The 25080-nt window shown below is 36.3% G+C and overlaps 1 protein-coding gene across 2 annotated transcripts in view; it reads right to left on the bottom strand.

Annotated features, from left to right (window-relative positions):
• The window catches only part of FUT9 (fucosyltransferase 9), a 108156-nt gene that overhangs the window by 76860 nt on the left and 6216 nt on the right, over positions 1-25080 (bottom strand). The window lies entirely within an intron of this gene.

Genomic DNA, 25080 nt, shown 5'->3' with positions numbered 1-25080 from the left:
CACAGCCTAACCATAGTACCCTAAATCTAACAACCCTCTGCTAAATCATATGCCTGAGCACCACATCCAAACGGCTCTCAAACACATCCAGGGATGGTGATTCAACCACCTCCCTGGGGAGCCCATTCCAGTGTTTAACTACCCTTTCTGTAAATAAGTGTTTCCTAACATCCAACCTAAACTTACCTTGGCACAACTTGAGGCTGTTTCCTCTCGTCCTGTCACCAGTGAGAAGAGGCCTGCCCCTCTTTCACTGTAAGCACCTTTCAGATACTGAAAGAGAGAAATAAGGTCTCCCCTCAGTCTCATTGTTCTCTTTCATTAATCCCTGTGGAGATGTGACCAGTCATCAGTGGACTAGAGCTCACAATAATTTCCCAGAAATCAGTGTCCTGGATAAGCTGAAAACAGCAACATCAAATGGAAATAAGAAGTGAATAGGGCCACTATCTAAGGAAAAAGAAGAAACATGAAACAACATAAAAGCTATATGTTTTGAAGAGGAAAGGGGAAGAAATGGCAGATAAGGAGCAATCAATTAATTACTTTCTTGATTGATTAATCAATCAATTAATTAATTTCTTGAAAAGATAGGGGGGGAAGGAGAGTTCCAGGAAGTAAGAACTAAGTCAAGTTAGCATTAGAAAAAAATAAGCTGGTGAATTTAGTGGGGACTGATGAAATGCATTTAACTGATGAAAAAAAGAATCATCCTCCTCAAACTTCAAATTTGAAATGCCTGAATTTGGTTTGTGGTTGAGATGAAGGGAAAGTTGGGAAGAAAATGACCTTCAACTTGGCTTTTGAAGAGAAAAATAATCTGGTCCACATGAGGGGTCATCTGAAGTCTACCCTCAAACCTTTCAATGCAGAAGATGGCTCATACAAAAATTGAACTCTGAAGTTCACATTTCAATTTTGAAACAGCACATGAGAAGATAATGCGAATAATCTGCAAGCTATTGTTTTATGCTACTCCACTTTTTAATTATTTTTATTTGTGGAAAAAGTCAGATGAATGAAATAACATATTTTGTTTACAGTGGTTGATTTTGGATGTATGGCCTAGTAGAAGCTATGTAAAGTCAAATGTCTTGAAGGATCACCACTTTCAGCTTGGAAAAGTGTGAAGCAAAAAGGTATTACGCTGTTAAATATTGCCATTAAGCAGGAAATACATATGCAACTAGATCACCTAAATTTATGTACCAATTACAAGCAGTGTTTACATGCTTAGTTGGCTTTCCTCAAAGGCTTACCCACCTCTTTTTATGCTTCCAATTACACAGACAATTGCTATTATTAGGCAAGCAGTACAAAATGTATCTGTTAAAAAATTTGTGTCATTAGAAAGAGAAAAAGGCTGTTGGAAAGTAGTAGTCTTTTTACCTCCATTCTCAAAAGAAAGCATCTGAAGTTTCGGTATAGTAAATATCCTCTCCTATGTAATATGTTTGTTTCATTTACAATTATATTCATTATATTCATAATTTGTTTCATTTGTTTTAATTAGAAAAAAAAAACAAACAAACAAAAAACAAACAAAAAAAAGAAGAAATCTTACTCTATTGAAATCCATGGGATCTTTATAACTTGTTCCCTGACTCTCCAGCAAGGACCTTCAGCAACATTTTGCTAGACAAGACTCTGAAAACTGAGTAATACAGATGTCAAGGTTTTTTTGTGTTAGCTTTTGTTGATTTTTATGTTATAAGTCCATGAGGCCTGCTGGAATTCACCTCAGACTACTGAAGGAGTTAGTGGCTGTTGTAGCTGAACCTCTCTCAACAATTTACCAGAATTCTTGGGAGTCAGGAGAGCTCCCTTCTGACTGAGAGGTAGCCAGTGCTATACCCAGCCATCAAAAGGACATGAAGGAAAATACAGATCTGATAGTCTATACTCCACTCCTGAAAATGTTCTGAAGAGAGTTATCCTGGGTGTTACTGAAAGTCAGTTAAAGAGCAAAGCTATAGTCCAGTCATAGTCAATATCAGTTCATGAAGGGGAATTCCAACCTTAATAATTAAAATTTCTATGATAAGGTTAACCACTTGGTTGATGAAGGGAAGATAGTGGATGTAATCTTCCTAGATTTTAGTTAAGCCATTGATACGATCTCCCACAGCACTCTTCCAGAGCAGTTGTCCAACTGTGATATAAACAGGTCCACAATGCACTGGATGATGAACTAGCAGAACTCATAAGGCTGTAGTGAGTGGGAGTAGTGGCTGGTGGCTGGTCACTTGTACTTCACCCCAGGGCTCATTTCTAAGACCAGTTCTATTAACATTTTTATCAGTGATCGTGATGCAGGAGTGGAGTGCATTCTCAGCAAGTTTGCTTGTGCCACTAAACAGGAAGGTGATGCTGATTCCTTGAGGGATGAGTGGACTTGAAGAGGGATCTAGGCAGACTGAAACACTCAAAAATCAACAATTGCATGGAGTTCAAAAAAAGTAATTTGCTGGATTCAGTGATGGAGCAATGCCAATCACAGGTATAATCTACGAAATGAGTAGCTAAAGAGCAGCTCAACAAAAAGGACTCAACATGAGCCTGCAGCATGCTCTGGGATCCAGGAGGGTAAACTGCATTTTAGAGTGCTGCATTTTAGAGGATGAAATATAGCTTAGGTGAAACTTCTCCTTGAATATTCTGTGCAGTTCTGTGGCCCATAATATAAAAAGGATGTTAGGGTTCTTGAAAGCATCCAGAGGAGTGCAATAGGACTAGTAAAAGGACTGGAGGGCATGTGCTGTGCCAAGAGGCTGAGGTCTGGAGAAAACACTAGTTTTCTAGCCTGGAAAACAAAAGGCTGAGAGGTGACCTCGTTGCTTTTTACAGCTTCCTGAGGATGTGAAGTAGAGAGGGAGGTACTGATCTGTGTACCCTGGTAACCGATGATAGGATGCACAGGAAAGGCATGAAATTGCCTCATGGGAGGTTCAGACTGGACATGATGAAAAACGACTTTACTGGTAGTGTGGTCAAGCACTGGAACAGGCTCCCTAAAGAGGTGTTTGATGCTCCATGACTGTCAGTATTCAAGAGGGATTTGGATAATATCATCAATAACATGCTTTAGATTTCAGTTAGCCCTGAATTTGTCAGACTTGATGCTTGATAACCTTTGTAGATCCTTTCCACGTGAACCACTCTATTCTAGTTCTGTTCTGCCATTCACAATGATAAAAAAAAATATGCTAATCAGTAAAAGTTTGGCAACATAATACAGAGTTGGTTTTTGTTGTTCTTGTTGGGTTTTTTTGTTTTGTTTTTTGTTATTTTTAAATCAGGAATACATCTTACAATATTTTGTATTAGATGTTATTGCTTTCATTTTCATAGAATTTGAGGAGACTGCTACAAATTACGGAAAAGGAAAAATTCAGAGTATTTTAGAGAGTATGGCAGCTCTCCAATTTATCTGATTTTTTTTATTTATTAGATTCACATTGCAATTACAGTGGCTCACTGGAAGAGCTCCTCTTGACAAAAAAGATGATATACAACAGAGCTTCCATCTGTTCAGAGAACCAAAGCAATTGTAATGTGGGTCAAAGATGGTGCATTCAGCTTATATTGTACTTGCTAGCAAGGAGAAATGTGCTGCAATATTACTGCAACAGGCTAAAGCAAAACCCACTACAAATTACATTGAAAAACAGACATAAAATATAATGAGCACTTTGCAAAAATAAAAGTTGAAAAGTGGAAACCAGGGCTGATGCAATTTGAAACGTTCACAAGGTGAGATACAGGAAAAGTGAAATTTTGCAGCAGCACAACCAATACTTGTATCAGATGTAGCAACTCAAGTGTTCTGTGTCTCTGGGGAACAATTCTATCCAATAGCATCTAAGCATATGTTTCCAAATTCAAAACACATTTAAAAATTGGAAATATCACAGATATCCCTAAGCTTCTTTAAGTCATTTGTGGTAGTTCTATGCATTGTTCATGAAAAACAGCAAGTAAACTAGGGCTGAAAATACATAGGTCACTGAAAGTAATGCCTCCTGTTTTTTTCCATGGAAACTGCAAACAGAAAACAAAGAGTACAATAACACTATTCAATAGAGCAAATTCTCAGCTACAAAATACTACAGCCACCAACATTACCTCTGCACATTTTTGCCAGTAATGAACAAGAGCCTGCATGTCACGTCCATATAAATGTGTACCAGTGGAAGTGACCCACTGTTTCAAAGCTGCTACAATGGTGTTGTTGAAACACACCACTCATCACCTCACAGTGCTCACATTCCTGGTTGGTCACAATAAACATTCAGCATGTGTCAGTGAATGTCAGTGGGTGCAATTTTTTTCACATGGACTAATTCATTTGCTCACTTTTTCTTCATATGCACTGTCATGTCAGATGCCATTCTGTCAGACTGCCCCTTTGCTGCCATCTGTCACATGGCAATAAAATATAATGGAATATTTGTGGGATAGTTCAGCCTCTACTGCCATACCACCAACATTCACCTCTGATATTGTGGGCGAACATAATAACGTAGGAGGCATTACTTTTGGAGCAGTCCTCATACATTACAAGAGGAAGGGAAAGCAGCCTATGCAATAGCATGACAAATCAAGATAAAGCCAGTAGTTCTGATTCATGTCATCAAATCCCCTCCTGCAAAGGGTCACCAAGATATTGAAGTGCCTGGAGCATCTCTCCTATGAGAGAGCTGGGACTTCCTATTATGGAGAAGAGGAAATTCAGGGGGATCTTATACTGCTTATAAATACCTGAAAGGAGGGTTCAAAGAGGATGGAGCCACGCTTTTTTCAGTGGTGCCCAGAGCCAGGAAGAGTGGTGATGGGCATCCTGTTCTGAGTGTCCCTGTTAAAGCAGGGGTGATTCCAGGTGGACCCAGAGGGCCCTTGCAACTTCACCCACTCTATGATTCTGTGATCATGTAGAAAAGCATATCAGAATGAGAAGACTTACTTGGGAACAGTGAGTTTGGCTTTGTCTGTATATGCTCCTTTCCATTATTTCCTCCTCCCCTAAATCCTCCCCCTTGTAATTGCCTTCTAAATGGTCCTTCAGTACTCCAGTCATACTCTGTCTGTAAAAAATATCCAAGCACCATCACAGGAATGTCTGCATTCCTTAAGACTTAAGAGACAAATTTCCACTTTGGTGCCTATCACCCCAAATTGTGTTTTGACCTTGACCTTTTCTAGTCCGAGAAATACACATGCTTTTGATGTGCAGGCATGTATGGCAGTGCTCATGAAAAGGGAGAAATCATCTCACAGAATGAAATAAATATTGCAAGTCACTTGGTAGCCTCATCCAGCTCTCCTAAGCACAAATTATCATCCTCAGGAGATACGCTTTGTATTAATCACCCTATGTTATGCAGCCATTGGATGACAAAATTTGTGGCCTTTGTGAAGTTAGTTGTTACTGACAAGTTTCACTGTGCCTCAGTGATGAGTAGATCTCATTTTTTGCCTCCCACACCTGTTTCCAGGCACATAAAACAATACTTAACTTTCAGTGTATGTCACATATTCAGATATGATTCTCTGTTAATTAGACACTTTATATTTATAGGAATTTCCCTTTTTATTGAGTTTGAATATCTTTCCTTAAACATGCTTTATGTAGCAATTATTTAGTTCTCTGCAAACTTGCTGCAATTCAGTTTCCTGTGTTCTTACATAATATACTATTAGCAGCTTTAGGTAAACAGAAAAGTGTGTAAAATGAATTATTAGTTGGATATTAAAAAATGAAATGTTTTTGTAGAGTAACTAGTTTTTATTACACCTGCTTTTCCCACATATTTTTCAATGTATTTTCAGCTCTTTTCATATAGGCACAAGGGATTTGACACTATAATAAGTTCTTCCATACCCTCAAAGGAAATAAAACTGACGACACAATTTGCTATTAAGCACGCAACAAAATCAGTATGCTGACAAGATGTTATTTTATTTTTTAAGTTTTCTAATTTCTTTTTTTTTTTTTTTTTTTTTTTTTTCCCACGTTACTTCACTGTAGTTAATTGGGTTATTGTGTATATGTTTGTAGTTTTAAACCTAGACACCAACTGTGTTGCCACTTGTTTTCCACATCTAAAATATCTGTGAGTTCATTCGTTGATACTTCAAACATTCATTTATATATAAATATATTTATAAGGAATTATTATGCATTTAAGCTTTTGTTCATTTAAAAAGAGTATGCTGTGTTAATTTTTGAAAGGAACTCCAAATCATTCAATTATGTCCTTAAATGAAGCTCTTTCTTGTTTTGGAGGAAAGCCAGTTTCCCACTCTGCTCTCTCCCTCACTGTCCCTGTCCACTTATTCCACTGGTCATGAAAAGAGATTTTCTTTCACAACAGTTTCAACATTGAGTGTTCTTCTCTTGTTAAAAAAAGTCAAGCATTTCATACTAAAAATTAAACTGACATTTTCACTATAGTGCTGATTCTGCTCAGTGAGAGGACCTCAGACAAAGGAAGCTCATACAAGGGAGCTATTCACAGGAGGCACTTGGTTCCTTGGGAATGGGAAAAGCTTTACCTATTGACAACTAGGGGCTGCAAAACAGAACAAAACTGAATGCAGTAACAGCGCCTCAGATTTCCCAAGCTGAAAGCAAGAGCGATCAGTTAACAGCACTAGCACTGACCTTTTACAGGTAGAAGATAATGAAGATGAGTATCAAGCAATAAAGAATAAGGTAGGACAGGGTAAATGATGTGATATTAGCTCTTCCTCACTTTTAATGTTACCTTCATTTAAAAAAAAAAAAAAAAAAAAAGACAGTAAAAAGAAGGCTGAAAATGCCATAATTGCAGAAAGGTCATTACACAGATTGTAGTAAGAACATCATCAAGACCCTAACTAGGATGAAAAAAAATTGCCTCTGATAGTAAGTCAGATGTTAAGAATTTTGATGTTTCCTGCTTCAGTCACCAAAGACAGCTCTCTTGAGCTAATTTGGCTGTTCTTTTAATATTAAAAAGAAAAAATTCTTAACCTGTTATATTTGGCATTACATAGAACTAGTGGAAATTATTTTTATTATTTGTTAGTTTGTTTGGCCAGCATTAGTACTGTACAATTAGAAGCTGTTGTAAGCAGCTGAAGGATGAAATTTGCCAGGCTCAATCATAATCTCTATGATCACTTCTTTAGCCAGCGCACTCCACCAGGACACAAGAATTACAATTATTGATATCAGCTACTTCCTATCTGACAATGATGACCTCTAAATCTAAGCAAGAACAGTTTCTATCTAGAGAGAACCACCTCTTCTTACTTGATTTTATCTGCAGTTTTAGTTCCATTCACTGCTAATGTCATCAAAATGAAAACAATAGTAGTAATAAAATAAAGTAGTTCTTTACATAACACAATACTTTAGCGACAGATTATACAGGTTTTTTGCTAGAATCCCCAAATTTTGTAAGGTCTTTCTAGCCCTAGTCCAGGTTTCACATACTTTGAAGGTTCATGTGAGTATGGATGGAATTTCAAGCTCATCAAAGTCTGTTCAAGCACAGAGAACAGACTTCACCTTAACTCTGCCTTTGGTCTGCAGACATGGTAAATAGGCATCAACTGACAATTTTAGCTGACCCCATCCTGCAACAGATCCCACTTTCTTGTTTTCCTAAGGAAGAATACCATATTTTTATCATCAAATAGATTTATTTTTTTCCCACTGAACAAGAGAAACAAGAAACTGCGGTAACTAACATCCGGTTATTTAATATTTGAAAGAAGTGTCGTCTCATGCACATCTTGCAGTGTTATTGAGTATGCTTCTAATAAATGGAGTAAGAGCCAAATGTTGGAAGAAAACCTCTGGCTTTCTTTTTGAGTGTAGTGTCTTTTCCACTATAGTTAGATGTGTACTACGTGCACAGTGCACTGTATATGATTGTTCCTGTGCCCTCACTTAATATCAGAGAACCATCTATTTCTATTGTCTTGCCTAATGACTTTTTAATGCAAAATGATTAAGTAACCTCCTGAGCAGAGCCAAATTTCCTCTTTTTATCTGACAATCCTATCTTAAATAGAGATTAAATCCACCTTTTACTTATTCTTGTTTATATGTATTTTTGCTGCACAGTATCTCAGTGGGAGACAGTTAAGGGAAAGGAAAAAATGTGAGCACACTGTAGGTTATGGTCCTCTTCCAGAAGTGGGAAGAGTGCAGGAAAGTAGATTTCCTTCATACAGTGAGTTGGCTTGGATGAGTTTACCACAGAAGACTTGAACATGGCAGCAGGCATTGGATCTCTTTTTCTTAAGTAAAGTCCAGCTCATCTTTTCCAATTGCTTAATATGTGGTTGTGCTCAAAAGTTTTTTGCTCTTTTTGTACACCTCAGAAATAGGGCTATATAAGCTTGCTACACAGTACCTATATTTTTGTAAATCATTTGTCCCTTAGAATTCATGCTCCCAGATTGATTTTTTATAGATCTACTTTCTTTCCGTAGTAATTCTGCAGGCAATTTTTATTTCTCTAACTGAAAAACACATTTGGAAGTGATTTAGTAATTCAGTCATTCTGTCACAAAAATTTCATCTGCAGTGCCTCTTATAGTCTTCAACATTTCTCATTTCTTCTCTCTCTTTGCTAAGTAGAAAACTATGGGTTTTTGTTTTTTTTTTCATTTCTTCTGTCGTTAATTGTTTTCTTTAAGCCCTTTATCTGAATGAACATTCTTAATCTGCTACATGCTATCATTATTTGCAGTCAGTAAAAAAAATACACAAACCAACAAAACCCAAAACTTTTATCTTTACATCTTAACACAACATTGAAAGATCATTGAATTATCTAATATGAATGATGAGCTCACTGTAATTTCTTACTAATAATAATCTTTCATCATAAAGAGACAAATATTCTTGGATATAAGGTTGTCATTCACACAGTTTCCCTCAATATTCATAGAACAAGATGAAAAAAAAAAAAAAAAAAAAAAAAAAAAAAAAAAAAAAAACATTCCTAACTCCCATTAGACTATTTCATGAGGAAAAGTTACCTTCCTGATAAAACTGTTCTGGGATGGCTGAGGGGTCAGAAAACTCCTTTTAAACACTGTAGCTCTATTTGACTCCCTTCAACAGTAGAGTTTAAAGGTTATGGAAAACTGGAAAACAATCTGTGTGAACAGCAGCATAAACTATCTTCAAAAAGAACTCAGTAGGAAACTGTGCACTTTTTTTTTTTTTTTAAATAGTCTATTTATATAAGAAAGTTCTAAAGTTAGAGTTAGAGAACGGATTCTTAATTATTAGTGCACTAATTTCACTGAGAAAACAGACAACTTGCATTTAGTATCACAGCAAGAGCTTTTTATACTACCTACAAAAATATGAACTGAACTGAGCTTAAATACTTTATAACATAAATAGAAATAATTGTTGATGTACAGACTGCGAGAATCAGAATGAGAATAAATTTAAAGTGCTGACAGAAAATAGATTATGCTGACCATACACCAGCAATTTTCTAAACTTAGTATTGAGATCTATTTCTATGCATGTTAAGTTTCATATTATTGAAACTAAATATATCTAGATTTAGCATAATTTAGTTTCATTATGCACTCACTATGCATCTATATGAAGAAAAACTACATTTTAATCCAAAGAACACTTCCTTATGTAGTCACGAAAATAATCATGATTTCCAAGGACTGAAATTTATCATTTTTACCAAGACTTGGCAAGTTCTGGAAAATGGACTGATAACCATACCATGGCTATAATACATAAAAAACAAATCACATGGAGCACAGCAGTCAAAGCTCTTTAAACAATACACAACAAACATGACAAACACAAACAGTGGAGTACTTTGAGTAGAAATTTAGGGATGGGTTTTTTTTGCTTTGGAGAAGAAAATGTGTTCTCTTCTCTAGAAAGTAGATTAGAAAGTAATTCTTGTGCATCAGGCTTGGAGGGCAGGAATCACAGAGAACTTTTCACTCTCTTTGAAAATAAGCATATTTACAAGGATCGTCTCTGCAGTCCCTGCACATAAGCAGTTCTCTCATCTTCCACCTTCTTGGACTATTTTGGCAGCCTGGCAGGGTGTGTGAGAAGGACTGTGATATACACCTTCTCGCTTCAGCTCTTCATGGCGGGTTCTTCATGACAGCTCCCCTGCTGATGTGTATCTAAAGATGAGGCCCCGGAGAGCATCCAGGAGAGCTGTGAGGGCTGCTACTAGTTGTGTGACCGAACATTACCAGCTCCAAAGCAGCAGGGAGTAGCAAAACTTCAGGGCATCAAGGATTGGGTCTTTATCTGGATGCTCAAACAAGTATATGACGCTCTGGTGCTCCACAAGACAGCTGAGCTACACAGAGCAATGGAGATGACTCTGTGAAGATATTTCCTAGAGGCCTGGCACTGGTGCTTGCAAGGATACACAAAGAGAAATAATGGGAAAAGCACAAAGCAAAATATGCTTTCTTTTATACTGCTTACTAAAGTCTAGAACATAATTAAGTCAACTGCATAACAAAACTAACATTCAGAAAGATTATATTTCAAAAAACATATTGAAACTGATTTTTTTATCAGTTACCTGAATTCTGATGCTTACCATAAGCCTTCTGGCATCTTGTAAAGACTGGCTTAGAAAAGAACTGTAATTCAAGATAGTTCAAGGACTTTCTAGGTCTTATATTGGAAATACAAGGGTGAGAGCTATCTAAAATCTATATTTGTCTGCATAATGTCAGTTGATCCATCAATGGACAGAACAGAATAAGATCACAGTGCTCCTTGAAGTACACAGAGGTTATGCTATTGGGCTATAAACTGGTCAGGCATTCCCTTAGGAGAACTTAGATTTTCTATCTTGAAGATCCATTTCACCCCCGAGTAATCTGTGAACTAGAGCCCATTTTAATGAGACTGTATGAAAATAAAATGAAATAATATAAAATATAAAAACATGTCATGAAAGCCAATAATCTAAATAAATTAAAAAAGAAAAAGAAAAAGAAAAAGAAAAAGAAAAAGGAAAAGGAAAAGGAAAAGGAAAAGGAAAAGGAAAAGGAAAAGGAAAAGGAAAAGGAAAAGGAAAAGGAAAAGGAAAAGGAAAAGGAAAAGGAAAAGGAAAAGGAAAAGGAAAAGGAAAAGGAAAAAGAAAAAGAAAAAGAAAAAGAAAAAGAAAAAGAAAAAGAAAAAGAAAAAGAAAAAGAAAAAGAAAAAGAAAAAGAAAAAGAAAAAGAAAAAGAAAAAGAAAAAGAAAAAGAAAAAGAAAAAGAAAAGGGAAAAGAAAAGGGAAAAGAAAAGGGAAAAGAAAAGGGAAAAGAAAAGGGAAAAGAAAAAGAAGAAAAAAATTCTGAAAATGTCGGAAACAAATGCCTATATTTCATACTGCCATGTATTCACTATTTCATAACTCTTTAGAATATTATGGTCTAAAGTGTAATATGAAAATAAAATTTGAAATGGGAAAGATTTCTGCTTGAGGATATTATTCCCAGAAAATCATGAAAATTTCATTGATTTTTAAAAATATTAAGTAGTTAATATATTTAAATTATTACAGCATAGTGCTGACACAATGTTGGTAGTACTTTAACAAAATGCAAATACGTATGGAATGACAGGTTCAAAAAACAGTAAAAAGCGCACCAAGCTAAAACGCTAGATAAAATCCACTGTGATGAGTGATAAAAGAGGCAACTTAGTAAACATGAAGTGTAAGCAATAGAAATACTACGACTCTTTTTTTTCCACAGCAAAACTCAAACAAGAACCTCTCCTGTGAAAGCGAGAAATCATCAGATAGACAAGATATTAAACAATACCTTCTCTGTCCATATGGAGGGCTCAGAATGAATGTTGGCAGTACACAGCCAGGGACTTGAGTATTTTCCAACTGAAAGTGATAGTCAGTGGGATAATTTCCAGTAATTGGCATGTACTCACATGCAGGCCTTTAGTTCTTCATAATATTCATTTAGCTCTCAAAAATGCAGTAGAAAAATGCACAGCCCTACTACTCTGCAACCCCCCTCCCCAGCTATTTTTGTTACAGTTGAACACTCAGTGATTCATACTCCTCTCTCCTGTTATTTTCTCAAGTTATAATTTAAACCTGCCTCCACGGGTACTTAACAAAACTTTCAGCAACTTCTGCAAAAACAAAATAGAAAACACAGATGAAAATACTTGGCCATCTGGGAACATACAGTAGAGTTAAGTACCCTGAATGAAGCGGCAACATACAAAGAGCAAGACCTAATGAGCAAGAAAAATATGCAGAAAATCAAAGACCTAGAGTAGAGCATTATGTTTGTCAGAAGAAGCAGCTGCTCTGGGAAAGCTGCAACTCACAGCATCAAATTGTAATGAGTCAGCATGACCAATTCCCCACACACAATCCCACAACATAAAGATACATAGACCCACCAAGGATCCAAGTGTAAGGTTTAACTTCAGATAAGAAGCAAGATGAGCAGTTGAGGGGAGCACTACTTTGCAAAAGATGATAATTACAGCATCAGAAGTTTTCATGCTGATTACAACTCAGAGCACAATTTTGCACTCTTTATTCACACTGATTTATAATCCTACTAATGAATAGGATTATACTTGTTGCTGTTGATAGTACTACCTGCCTAAGTATGTGTTCATTGAAGTAGGAGGGAGGTTGGGGTTAAGATTTGCCAAGGTTTTAGATGGTTTAATTTATATCTAAAAAAGATGATTTCTTAACAGCTAATTCGTAAAAATCATTCTGTGTAGAAGTGGAAACAGTTTTATTCCTACTGGCCTTGTTTTGTTTCATCTCAAGAAATAAAAGTTCTATATAGAAAATATCTTTCTACATAGCTTCATAGTTCTCAAACGGAGTGTTAGAAATATAATTGGGGATTTGTCAAATTATATAAGAATATGTATAAAATAGAAGAGATTTATGTCTTATTTTGAAGCACAAACCTACCCAGCTTCAATGAACTCACTCAAAATCATTGTTACTCTTCAGGTTACATCTCAACTAACTCCATAGTAAATATTTTGTACTCTTGTAGAACTGCCGAAAAAGCTCAAAAATGGTAACTCAGCCCACATGAGGCTACAAGATAGGCTAAATAAATGACATTTAAAAAAGAAATTTAAAACATAATAATATCATAGTATCGTGCGAGTTGGAAGGGACCTTAGAGATCATCGAGTCCAACTCCTGGGATTCGAGCCCTCCAGTGTAGCAGAGTGGCACTTCTACCACTTGCGCCACAGGGGGGATTCGAACCCGGGCCTCCGGTGTTGCAAGCGGCGGTTCTAAAACCGTGCACCACCGGGGGCATGCAATAATAATATGATTTTCTCTTCCTTGTTTTGTTTTGTTTTGTTATGAGATTTACTTTGAAGCTGTCTTACATACTCATGATATCTAGAAACTTAGAAATTGGAAACACCTCATCCTACAGCTCTGGTTGCAGATGTGATTAACTTCCACCCACTCTCATCCCCCCTACTGGCAGCTGGAAATTATAACTTCTGTGATCCAGCAGTTGAACTGCTTGCATTACTATATGCTCAGACAAATTGCTCATAATTTGCCCATAAACTGTTTTGAGCTAAGTATCTAATCATCTCGCTCAAATACTGTAAGTAGTATCTGTTTGCTAAAATAATTGGCCAACAATAATATTTAGTAGGTTTAGAAGAATTTTACATAGAAAGTGCAATTTGTATCCTCCCAGCTCTCTCTCCCTCTCTCTCTCTCTCTCTTTTCTTTTCTCTTTTTTTTCAGTTTTTTTAACTTTTTTTTTTTTTTTTTTTTTTTTGTCTATCTAATTGCATTTGAGATTTTCATGCATAACTGTAATTTTTTAAGTTGGAGCATTAAGAAGGAAAGGAAAAAAAAAAAAGCACATGTTATAAAATAATGAGATTAGGCATCACCAGCCCTTTCCTGTGCCACAAGCACAGTGGGAATTATGCAGTGAATCTGTATTAATATCTGAAAGTATATCTGAAAGTATATCTGAAAGTATGGCAAAAGTAAAGCTGTAACTACTGTAAAACTTATTTTAGTTCCCAGTTTTGTATGTCTTGCTACATTTACTCCAAAAGATCAGTAAGTAATTCATGTACATATGAGTCCAAAGAGAAAGAGCAGGACCTCCTGTGGTCTCCATAATCTTCTTTTGGAGCAATGGGAAAAGTTATGAGAATAGATGGTGCTCTGACAGTTTATGGGATGGATCATGAGCAATTCCCTCCTAGCAGATAATATTGATAGCCAAGTTAGTTCAGCCCAATATTTAATTGCTTTAGAGCTTTCTTTCATACAGATTTTTAAAACTTCCCAGGCTAGAAGGAGTTACATGTGAAACAACAGACAGCAACCCCTATGCAAAATAGTAGTAAACCAAAATGGGGAACAGTCTCCATCCCCATATTGCCATACTTTTGCAAAAAAAACCAAACCAAACCAAACAAAACAACAACAACAACAACAACAAAAGAAGACATTTAATTCTACTCAGTCAATTCGCTTCCTCTTAATGAATGGTATGTATCACTAATATTTCAGAGTCTAATTAATGTGACATCCACTCATCTGACAAGATAATAGTAACTGCACAAAAAGTCGGTCTTGCTTTGCAGGCTTCCTGAGAAGACTTCAATTTTACACTCTGTAGTCTTGCAGTTCTAAAAGGAAGTACACTTAGATCATGAGCAGCTTCACAAAAATCTTCTTCAAAATAACTCTGAGCATTTATTGACAAATTCAGGTTGTGAATTATTAGTGCACTATTAGTGTTAGCACTAATGAATGGCATGCACTCATCTATTAGCATTCATTTTGTATTCATTCCCAGAAATGAATGAAAGAACTTTTCTATAATCAAATTAAGTTGCATCACTGTGTGCCCTAGTCCAGAACTGAGTATCAGGATGTTTTCATATTTTCCCTAATTGGCATATCCCTTAAAACAGACGCAGATACATACAGAAATGACAAGACAATTTGAACAATTGTACTGCTTCTCAGGGAACACATATTCTGTAACAGAAAATGTCTTGTACAGGATGTCTCTGAGCTTGTTGCATTTTTGCTGTGTTTTCTTCCAAAGCAAGTAAGCTGGAAAAAACTTATCTATCTGTATATCTATAATATTCTGCTGGTCTACTTGCTATAAGCAAGTTTCATTGAAAATGAGATACTGTGCCAGTGAATTAAGCTGGTTTCAGCAGTGTTTCTTAGCTCAGTGTGCAGTGTCGCAGGAACACAGCTGTGCTGCTTCTATCCCCACAACGGCTTCTGTGCTGCCAGCTGAAGTCTCTCTGTATCATACTTCTCAGCTTTCCCAAATACAGGGGGAGCACAGCACGCTCTTTTGGCTCCATTCCTACTCTCAGGATATAGTCCAAGTCAGCCACAGGTCTTGAACTTGGAAACTGTAAAGCCCTATATAAAAATAATTGATAGTATTAAATCATCATCAAAGTCACATTTTCAAAAAAGGTAGATATATTCTCCATGATTCTCACAGAAGTTCCCTTACATTTAGTAGAGCAAAGAAGTACTCTTACAGGATAATTCCTCCCATTCTAAGAGAGAGGTCCAGAAAACACAGTGAATTTCTCTTTGGAGATATCTTTCTCTCTTTCCTAACACAGAGGAAGTCACGAAGGTTAGTGTACTTTTATTTTGTGGCTAAATTGACGTGAGATTATAGTTATCCATGAATGCATAGTTGTGAGCTCTCCAGGCTCACAATTTTGGGTTGATTATAGTTTTACAAGCAGAATGAGGACTCTCAGTGATAACATCCTGTTAAAATGAATGAAAAAATCACAAGAAAATGAAAGTCAAAGGTAAAAATTATTAGTGACTGTAAAGACGACAAATACAGAAATTAAAATACATGGTCCTATCTGTAAAATGTTTAGGAGGCTTCATACAGAACACTAGGCTGAGTTATAAATTTAACACTTCACAGAGATACATCTCTAGCTTCAATATCTGTCTTTAAAGGAAATTTAGAAATTTCAAAATGCAAATATTTAAAGTAGGCTTTCCTATGTGTGTTACTATATTATCAGATCAGTAGGTGAGGATCATGTTAACATGAGCAGAAACTAAGGACGGTTCCAGAATGTCTATGTATCAGTAGGAAAAATTAGCCTTTCCAGAACTCAGAAAGAGACACGAACCCAAAAATGATTTGTAAGACCAAGAGAATGTGGAATAGATATATTCTAAACGCTACGCTGTAAATCTAGGGAGATTCCTGGTCAAAACTGGTCCATGTAACAACTGCAGACTAATCATCCGAAAGGAATGTTATCTACAACAACAAAACTCCATATTATCATTTGGAAAAAATATAATAAAATAAAAAAATCACATTGAACTCATTACAATTTGGATAAAAATATTCCATGAAAACACACTTCTGGAGCTAGAGGAAGTCATAAAATCTTAACACAGAAAGACAGACTACTATCTGAAACAGATTTGTTTCCAATGACAGCATAATTATCTGGGATATTCTAATGGTCTTGTCAACTCACTCCTGCTTCGGAAAGATTTCAATCTAAACAGAAAAGAATAAATTTTGATAGCTTGTTCTCTTCCATGATAGCTATCAGAGAAGACTTACTGCAGATATCACAGCTTTCACTGAAACCATATCTACAATTTGATAATGGCTCAAGGAGCATTAGGAAGTATGAAGGCCCAATTCAGCCTGAATAAATCAGATTTTTAAGGACTTCAGCAAGGCTTTTTAGCGTTATAGAAATCTATGTAAAGGTTTGCTTTGTAAAATAAAGTGCAAAAGCTAGATTAGATTATGTCGAGTTATCATGTTAGTACATAGTGGCTTTTAAGCCTACAGGGACAAATATGATAAAAGTCTCTACTGTGAAAACCTTGATATTTTAAATAAGAAGAGAGAAAAAGTGCTGGCAAAGTAAAGATCTTTTCAAGTAAACAGAATGCCAAAAATGAATATCTATGAGAAAATTATATATATTTACTTTCCTACAAAGCATAACTCCTTGAACTAATACGTTCTTCTTCTCCTGTGGACATCAGCTAACATCATGCTTTGGCTATAAGCTTGAATATCTTCTAGAAACAAATGGAGGCAAAGTGATGAAGGATTACGGGAAAGCTATATTACTGCTCACTGCTCTATACCTATTACATGAAAGAAGAGAGATTTTCATTTTCCAAAATGGCAACTAAGCCATTTTTATAAAATATTAAAGTTTCTGAATGCAGCCTATTAATACCTTTCCGTCATTCTAAAGGTTCCTCTTAAGCACTGTCTTTTAACACCCTGGCTTTTTTAATAAGGTATAAAGATAAAACCTATCAAGGAGTGTATCTGCAGTGTTTGGGCATCACTAATGCTTTTCAGCTCTCAAGCAGCTGCAGCCTAGCATCTCCAAGCAGTGTGATACTCATGCATTGGATTCTCAAGTCCCGAATCCCTGCACAAGTTCTGAGCACAAATTCATTCACAGGAGCAGAAGCCTCACCTCACAGAGAACACCGGTGTGTTTTCTGAGAACAAGCATGCCAGATCAGATGTCACATACATGGAAAAAAAGAAAAAGAAAAAGTAGGAAACAAGACTTTCTGAAACCAAAGTAAATGAAATTCTCACTTGGGAGACAAACAACCCTACATCACTCGATCTATAAAAACTATTAGATTTGAAACAGTTTGCCTCTCTAGAGGATCCCAGTAAGCAGAAAGTACTTGTTATCTGGCAAGACAACTTCTTCATTTTCCCCTCCTGTTCAGTTTGCTTTTAAATATTTATTTGGCCAAATAGCAAGCAATTAACTCCACAGCCCCCTCCTCTATGAAAAAAGGGGGTCGAGTTTAAATTCCTCCTCCATTATCTCTTTAATCGATTATACAAATTGGCAACATTTCAAAAGGAGAAAGTCACTCGCTTCATATGGAAATAATCATTCAGTCAGTAGCTAAGGCACATTTTTGACCTGAAAGTGTTTCTGAGGTTTATTTTTCTAGTTCAGAAGTGTGGGGAGCTTGTTAAATGCCATCTATCCAAATGGTAAGTCCTGCAATTACTGGATATTTAGACATCAATTAGCATCATGTTCTAATTATTTTGAAAAAAAATATAGGTCAATCTTATGGGCTTACTTTCAGGAGACGGCAGGTGTTTGCCTTGTGTTGAAAGTAGATGCTTTAAGACGTAGGCTGTACGTGTATTACTGGCCCACTGTATTTCCTTCTAGTTATTTCCTTGTTCAGCTTCCCAACTTTTCTGAATTCCACTTACGTCTCCTATGCTTTGCATGGGAAATCCACCTCAGGTAAGAGAAATGAGTCTTTACAAAAGCTGGACCTGACAGTTAGACATTACAATGTATGATGACAGCATCCAAGAAAAATAATTGGGTACTAAAAGACAAAGTAATTAATTACTTCACTTTTGTTATCCTGTTGCCACATCACATAAAGCATTCCCTGTTTGAGTGGTACGTGATTCCCCAGGAGGTCAGGTGGAACAGGCTAGGTTGTGGGCACCCTGCACAGAGAGTAGAGAGGTATGGTGAAGTCAGGACATTGAGTAGGCAGTTTGATACAGAAAGGAATACGTGACACAAAGCCTGTTTTAAATTCCATCAAGCCAGAAGTTAAGCATCCTACTTAGGGTTTATGAATTTGCATCCACCCGTTTAGCTTTTAGATCCTGCTAGCAAAGTAGAAATGGAATACTATTTTTTTTCTTTTATTTCCTCTCATTTTAGAAACTGAATGGAAGGCAAATATAAGTGGAACAATATTTTTCTTTTAAAATAGAGAGAACAGAGATGCATTGGTCATTCACCCCTCAAATAAGACTATGAACCAATGATCCAATTTGTTATCCAAAATGTCAACAGTTTGGGTTTATTTCTGCCAACTGCCTATTCTGGCTGTGACTCTGGAACCTGCACCTCCCAGACACTATTCTGAGATAAAACATTTGCCATACCTGTAGGAACCATGCCTCTGCATGATTAGAATGTTTAAATATTAAATATTTGTTTGCCCACAGAAAACAGTGAATGACTTATTAGCCTAGTATCTGTAGCAAGGAATGGTTTCCTGGTTGTAGCATATAGACCATATGATGGCAAAATGAAAGATTTACACAAATCCTTGAACTTGTTCAGTCTTCAGAAGACTTAAGGTGCTTTTTGGGACCTAGATAAATAGACCTCTAAAAATAAAAACCGAGGTAGGAATAGGTAACTCCAGGGCACAGTGGTGGTGGAGTGTGCTATTCAGAGAATCGGAGCCTATGCTGCCCTTTGACTGGGAGAAGTAATGTGGTTTTGTAGTGCATCCTAATTACCATATATTAGTTTGATTTCAAAGCAGTTTTGGTGTGCACAAACTACATGTTTTTTGAAGGAAATTAAAATAGAAGCTCTGCTTACAGTCTGTACCAAATGTACTCTGTCCTGCATGGGGAACAAAAAGACCTGAACTAATTAGTCCTTTGAGAAGCCTTAGACTAGATGCAAGGTAATAACATTTGGTCCAAGACACCAAACTAAATCTAGTCCATGACAAAACACATTGATCACATACTTATATAGGGACCTCAGTAATAACTGCTTTGATCTACTGGTCTGATCCTGTTGTGCTGAATTACTTGCTAATACAGACAAATGCATCCAAATCACGCTTTTGCTGCCAAAAACATCTAACATAGAATCATAGAATTACACAGGTAGGAAAAGACCTTGAAGATCATCAAGTCCAACCGCAGCTGAACCATAGTACCCTAACTCTAACAACCCTCTGCTAAATCATATCCCTGATTTAAACATATTCAGTTATAAGTTTCTGCATTGATTTTGCCCTCAATCATCACACAGAATTACTAGAGAAAACTTCAGATTCCCTCTTTTGTGTATTTATTTATTTATTTACTTTTCTGGATTTCATATTATTAAGAAGTGACAATTTGAGAAACCATGCAAAGAAAAATACAGAAATGCTCAGCTGAATGAAATGAACTTGAGGTGTAAATGATCCAAAGGTAAAAAGAAAAGGCAGTGTACTGGAAGGAAAAACTGGAAGGTAGCAGTGAAGTAGGAGAAAATACTACTTTGAAAAAATAATTTGTAGAAATTTTGAAAAATATATACACATCAATAGGTAGTTTGCCATCTAGTCTGATCATTGACTATTCTTTCAAGTGTATACTGCCATTTCCTATTGCTGCTGAAATAGCCTGTAATTACCACATATTATCTCCCCTTCACGGCATCAGAAGTATCCTCTAGCTTTTTTGTGAAAATCTGTGCTAAAACAATGTTGTATGGTAGAAAGAATCATGGCTGGAGCTGAGGACTGAGAATCTTGTGGCTTGCACTTCTATCTTTGTGTTTCTGACCTTCACAGGAGCAAACTTCTGGGGCAATTTCTTCCACTTACCTGAAAACTACAGGTAATCCATAACCATTACACTGCATTAGCCACTTACAAAAATAGGGCACAAACATCAAAATGACTTATTCTGTAATAACGCAGTGAAAAGAACAAAAATTATCTGCATTGTGATGAGAGTGAAAAGAATTACAAATTAGGCCATTCCAAGAAAGTTAAGAAAATGAATAAATCCATAAATCTAACACAAGAAATTATTAAGAAAAATTAAAAATCTCATTTTTACAGAAGGTGATTTTTAAAAAGTATGATGCCTGAAAACCTCAGCTGCCATTGTGGGCTTGTTGAAATAGGAGCATTCATGTATGCATGAATATATGTATGTATGTATGTATGCATGAAGGTATATATTTCTATATAAGCAAATATATATATATGCTTAAAAAATAAAATTTAGGCCTATTTGAAAGTATCAAGATGTTGTGAGATAAAGCAACTTGCTTTAATAACAAGTAGTCTCCCAGTTGCAGGTTGTTATTCTAAGACAGGGATGTTTTCTAATCATACCCCTTAACATGTAAAAACTGACTGCTGTTATCTTATTTGCTTATCCACTGATGTAATTCACAGATTTCAGTCAATTACTTTGTTCCCTTTACTGATTTGAACATGACTGATTTATATTGTAGTTTATACACACGTATGCAAACCATTTTCTTATTTGTTTCATCGACTGCATAAAATTAAATTACTCCCATCTTTATGGTGAGTATTATCAATTGCACAAAAACTCCCAGCCTTGAAATTCATAGCAGAGCTGCTGTGCTTAGCTCCAATGTGCAATCAGTTTGGAATGCCTTCCCACTGACCATTAGCATCACTTGTTATGCAAGGCTAGAATTGCTTTTTTGTGGATAGAACTAAAAGCCAGATGCAGTTATTGTTGTCAGTGTTTTAGTCTGCTGGAAGTGGTTTAGTAATACCAATGCTGTCAGCTGCTTGCACTTACCTAACATACCTTTAGAGAGAGAACTCTTAGAACTATAGAAACTGTAAGGTTGGGAAATACCTACCAGATCTTCTAGTCTAACAATTGATCCACCCCCACCATGCCCACTTACAATGCCCCCCCATTGCCACATCCACATGTTTCTAGTAAACCTCCAGGGACAGTGGCGCTTCCATCTCCCTGGGCAGGCTGTGCCAATGCCTCACCACTCTTCCTGAGAAGAAATATTTCCTGACATCCAATCTGACCTCCCCTGGTACAACTTAAAGCCAGCATTTGTCATCCTATCACTGATAGCAGGGAGAAGAGGATGATCCCCACCTTGCTACAACCTCCTCTCATGCAGTTGTAGAGAGTGATAAGGTCTACTCTGAGCCTCCTTTTCTCCAGACTAAACAATCCCTGTTCCCTCAGCTGCTCCTTGTAAGACTTGTGCACCAGACTCCTCATGGCTTCATTGCTCTTCACTGGACACGTTCCAGGGCCTTGATGTCTTCTAGTGAGGGGCCCAAAACAGTACACAATACTTGACGTGTAGCCTCACCAGTGCTGAGTACAGAGGATGATCACCTCCCTGCTCCTGCCAGCTACGCTATTTCTGATTCAGTAAGGCCTGAAGTAAATATGTTTTATCTAGATATAAGACTCCAACTGACAATATATTTAAAATGTATTTTGTGTCCCCTAGAAAGCTTCGCTGAACACTGTGCAACTATGGTAGCCAGTGAGCAACCATGGGGGAGGGAAGCTTGGAGATCTTCAGGAAGTGAGGCTTGGTTTCTTGCCTGAGCTCCTTGCTTGCAAACCTAATCCAAGTGCAAATATCTCATGTAGGACATCAATGTCTCTTGGTGTAGGTGGTTGAGGCAAATGTTTGGGACAGTCATTCTCACTTAAAACTCTCCTAATTATTTCAACTTCTAGAATTAGCATGTTTCTTATGCTCCAAAATGGCATTTGTTGGATATTACCACATTTTCTTTCTATATTCATCTAAATAGTGTTGTATAAAAAAAACTCTGGTAGTTTGCAAGAAACCAATTAGCATTTGTGTCAGAGCAGGTTTACTTTGTTACACTTACATGTTGGCCTTTAAACTATGGGTATTTAGAACTGCTGAATAATAGTCTTAAGCAGTTAGTTGTGAAAATCCTGCATTGCCAGTCTAAATAGATTGTAAAATCAGGATAGCCTAGGTTGATAGCCTTGGCTATTTAGCTGATAAATTTTATTTCAAACATAACGATTCAAGCAATAATAATAACTTAAATGCTTTCTAAGTGTAGTTGGATGTTCTCCCACTCCATTTAAATGCAATATTCTGTGCTAGTGACCATAAAGTATTTCCTATTTCGAATCTTTAGTTTCAAAACTTTATGATTTTCCATAACTCTTTTCCTCTAAGCCAATGCTTCCGCTGCTTTGCAAAATAGTAGTGAGGACTTAATTCTAATAAAGTTCAAGTGCTTATCGCAAAAGTAACATGGCAAACACAATTTATTGGAATATACACATTCACAGAACTTGTCATACACACAGACGATTTCAGGATTGATTCTTATAGCCTTAGTTTTAAGGAAGTCTTAGCATAGCCTTAGTTTTAAGGAAGGTCTTTCTTACTCTGTAATTAAAGACACTGAAGAAAATTGTCTGAAATCCTATTATGATGTTGGAATATACAGTTCCACTGATATCACAGTGCTCCATGAAACTGAACTAATTTTGCTAGTCTTGCTGTGAAGGAAAATCAAATAAAGGAAATATTCAAATCATTTCTAGGTTTTTGGGGTGTATATTACAACGTTTTAAAAGTCCAACTTGAACACTGCAGCCTATCTGAAACAACTTGGGGGAAAGACTTTCTTGAGGACTTCTAATTCATTTCAAAAGGTCATAAATTTTGTAATTTCAAAAAGCTCTGAAGGATCACCCTGATAAGTAGAGAGAACTGGCTTTGACACCTTATGAGCTTCCTTCACCCTATAGTATCTGGCAAGGTCCACATTCCACTCGCATCCATCTGTCCTTGGTTAGAAGTCTGCTCTGAGTATGCAGTTGGTACCTGACTTCCTAAGGTGTGATGACTCATAAGAAAGCTTTTGAAAATACAGAGAGATAAGATTGCTTAATTATTTAGAAGTTATTTTAAAATATTTTGAACTCCTACCCAGTGGTGGCTCCATCTGGGGTGAAAAAATGGGCAAAAAAAGCTGCAGGAGGAACTGTGTGGAAATGCAAAGACAAAAATGTAAATTATGCTTAGTGATTACTTTATCCTAAGGACACATAGATTTCAGTCTTAGTAGTTTAAATCATCAACTTTAATCATAGTTCAACACCACGCATTAAACAATTGTAATTAATCTTGGACTACGTTATGATTTTTAGTTTTTTTCTTGAAGAATATTTGCGTATCACTCACCTAACCAATAAAGAATATCAGCCAGCAATTTCTATATGCTCTGTAGAAAATTTGATGTCATGTTTTGCCAATCACAAAGAAGTCTATGTCTGTCATTTGTTCCAGTTTTCAATTCATGCATTTTAATATGACAACCGATGCATAATGTTTTAATATTATTTAGATGCTTTCAGTTGGAAGTCAACACAATGCAGAAAATATTTTCTGGACTTTTAATTAGGGGAACAAAAGTATAATAAAGGTCCTAGATAAACACAAAATGTTAAAAATATATTCTGTATTTAAATAAAAATCAACACTCATTTGTTAAATAAAAAGAAAACAAAACAGTTTGAAGTATATGTTTTACATTGCTGTGCCCTTCAGAGTTTGGACTGTATAGATCTCTGCCTCTCACTAATCTTCTAACACTGAAATAGGAAAGCAGGCTTTCCTGCACGTTCAGTTCTAATACATTTTCTCAGTTTTGAACTGCTGTAGCTGCTGTCCTGGATAAACTAGAAGGAAGAAGACATCCGCAGAAAAGACAATAGAGCTTTGACCAACTGGATTATCACTTAGATATACAAAAGTATATTTTCAGTGTTCGGCAGGTGGGTTCTCTTAAGTTCAGTAGCTTTACTTACACAGTAGGTTTACACTGTAGTATTGCAACAATATTTTTTTCTCTGTTATTTGTTTAGGTTTTTTAGCTTGTAAGTGGTATAAATCAGGAAGGAAGAAAAGCATTGGTATTGGAATGTGTTAATTTAACTAGGTTAAATCATTGTCTACTGACAGATCAAAATGTAGCACTATGTGGTAATATAAAAACTACATGAAAAATTATGAGGCAGTTTGTTCATGGATTAGATATGTATTCCAAAACCAAATATCTGACAACATTAACAGTCTCTCTACATAATTAGAAGAAATAGTGTGAAAAAAAAATTAAAACAAAAGAAAAATATTTGTGTGTTATTTGTTTCATTCCACTCTGCTCCAATTTGTGCAATAGATACATGTACTTTCAGTAAGATACTGCTCAAGGACTAAATGTCTCAGGGAGTGGTAATCACATTTTTGGAGCCTTTCACCTCAAGTTCACTGTTTCAAACACAGCCAACATGCAGTTGTGATGGAAAATCATTGAGATTTGAAAGCTGGTTTGTGGCTGTATGAGATGAACCGGTTATTTCATTCAGTTTCTCAGAGGATCTTGGAATGCAATCAGAGCTTTCAAAGGACCAGCGATGAGG

This window comes from Excalfactoria chinensis, chromosome 3, assembly GCF_039878825.1.
Source record: "Excalfactoria chinensis isolate bCotChi1 chromosome 3, bCotChi1.hap2, whole genome shotgun sequence".
In the NCBI taxonomy this organism is placed as follows: Eukaryota; Metazoa; Chordata; class Aves; order Galliformes; family Phasianidae; genus Excalfactoria; species Excalfactoria chinensis.
The sequence above is the reverse complement of the archived record's forward strand: the minus strand, read 5'-3'. Positions and strand labels throughout refer to the sequence as shown.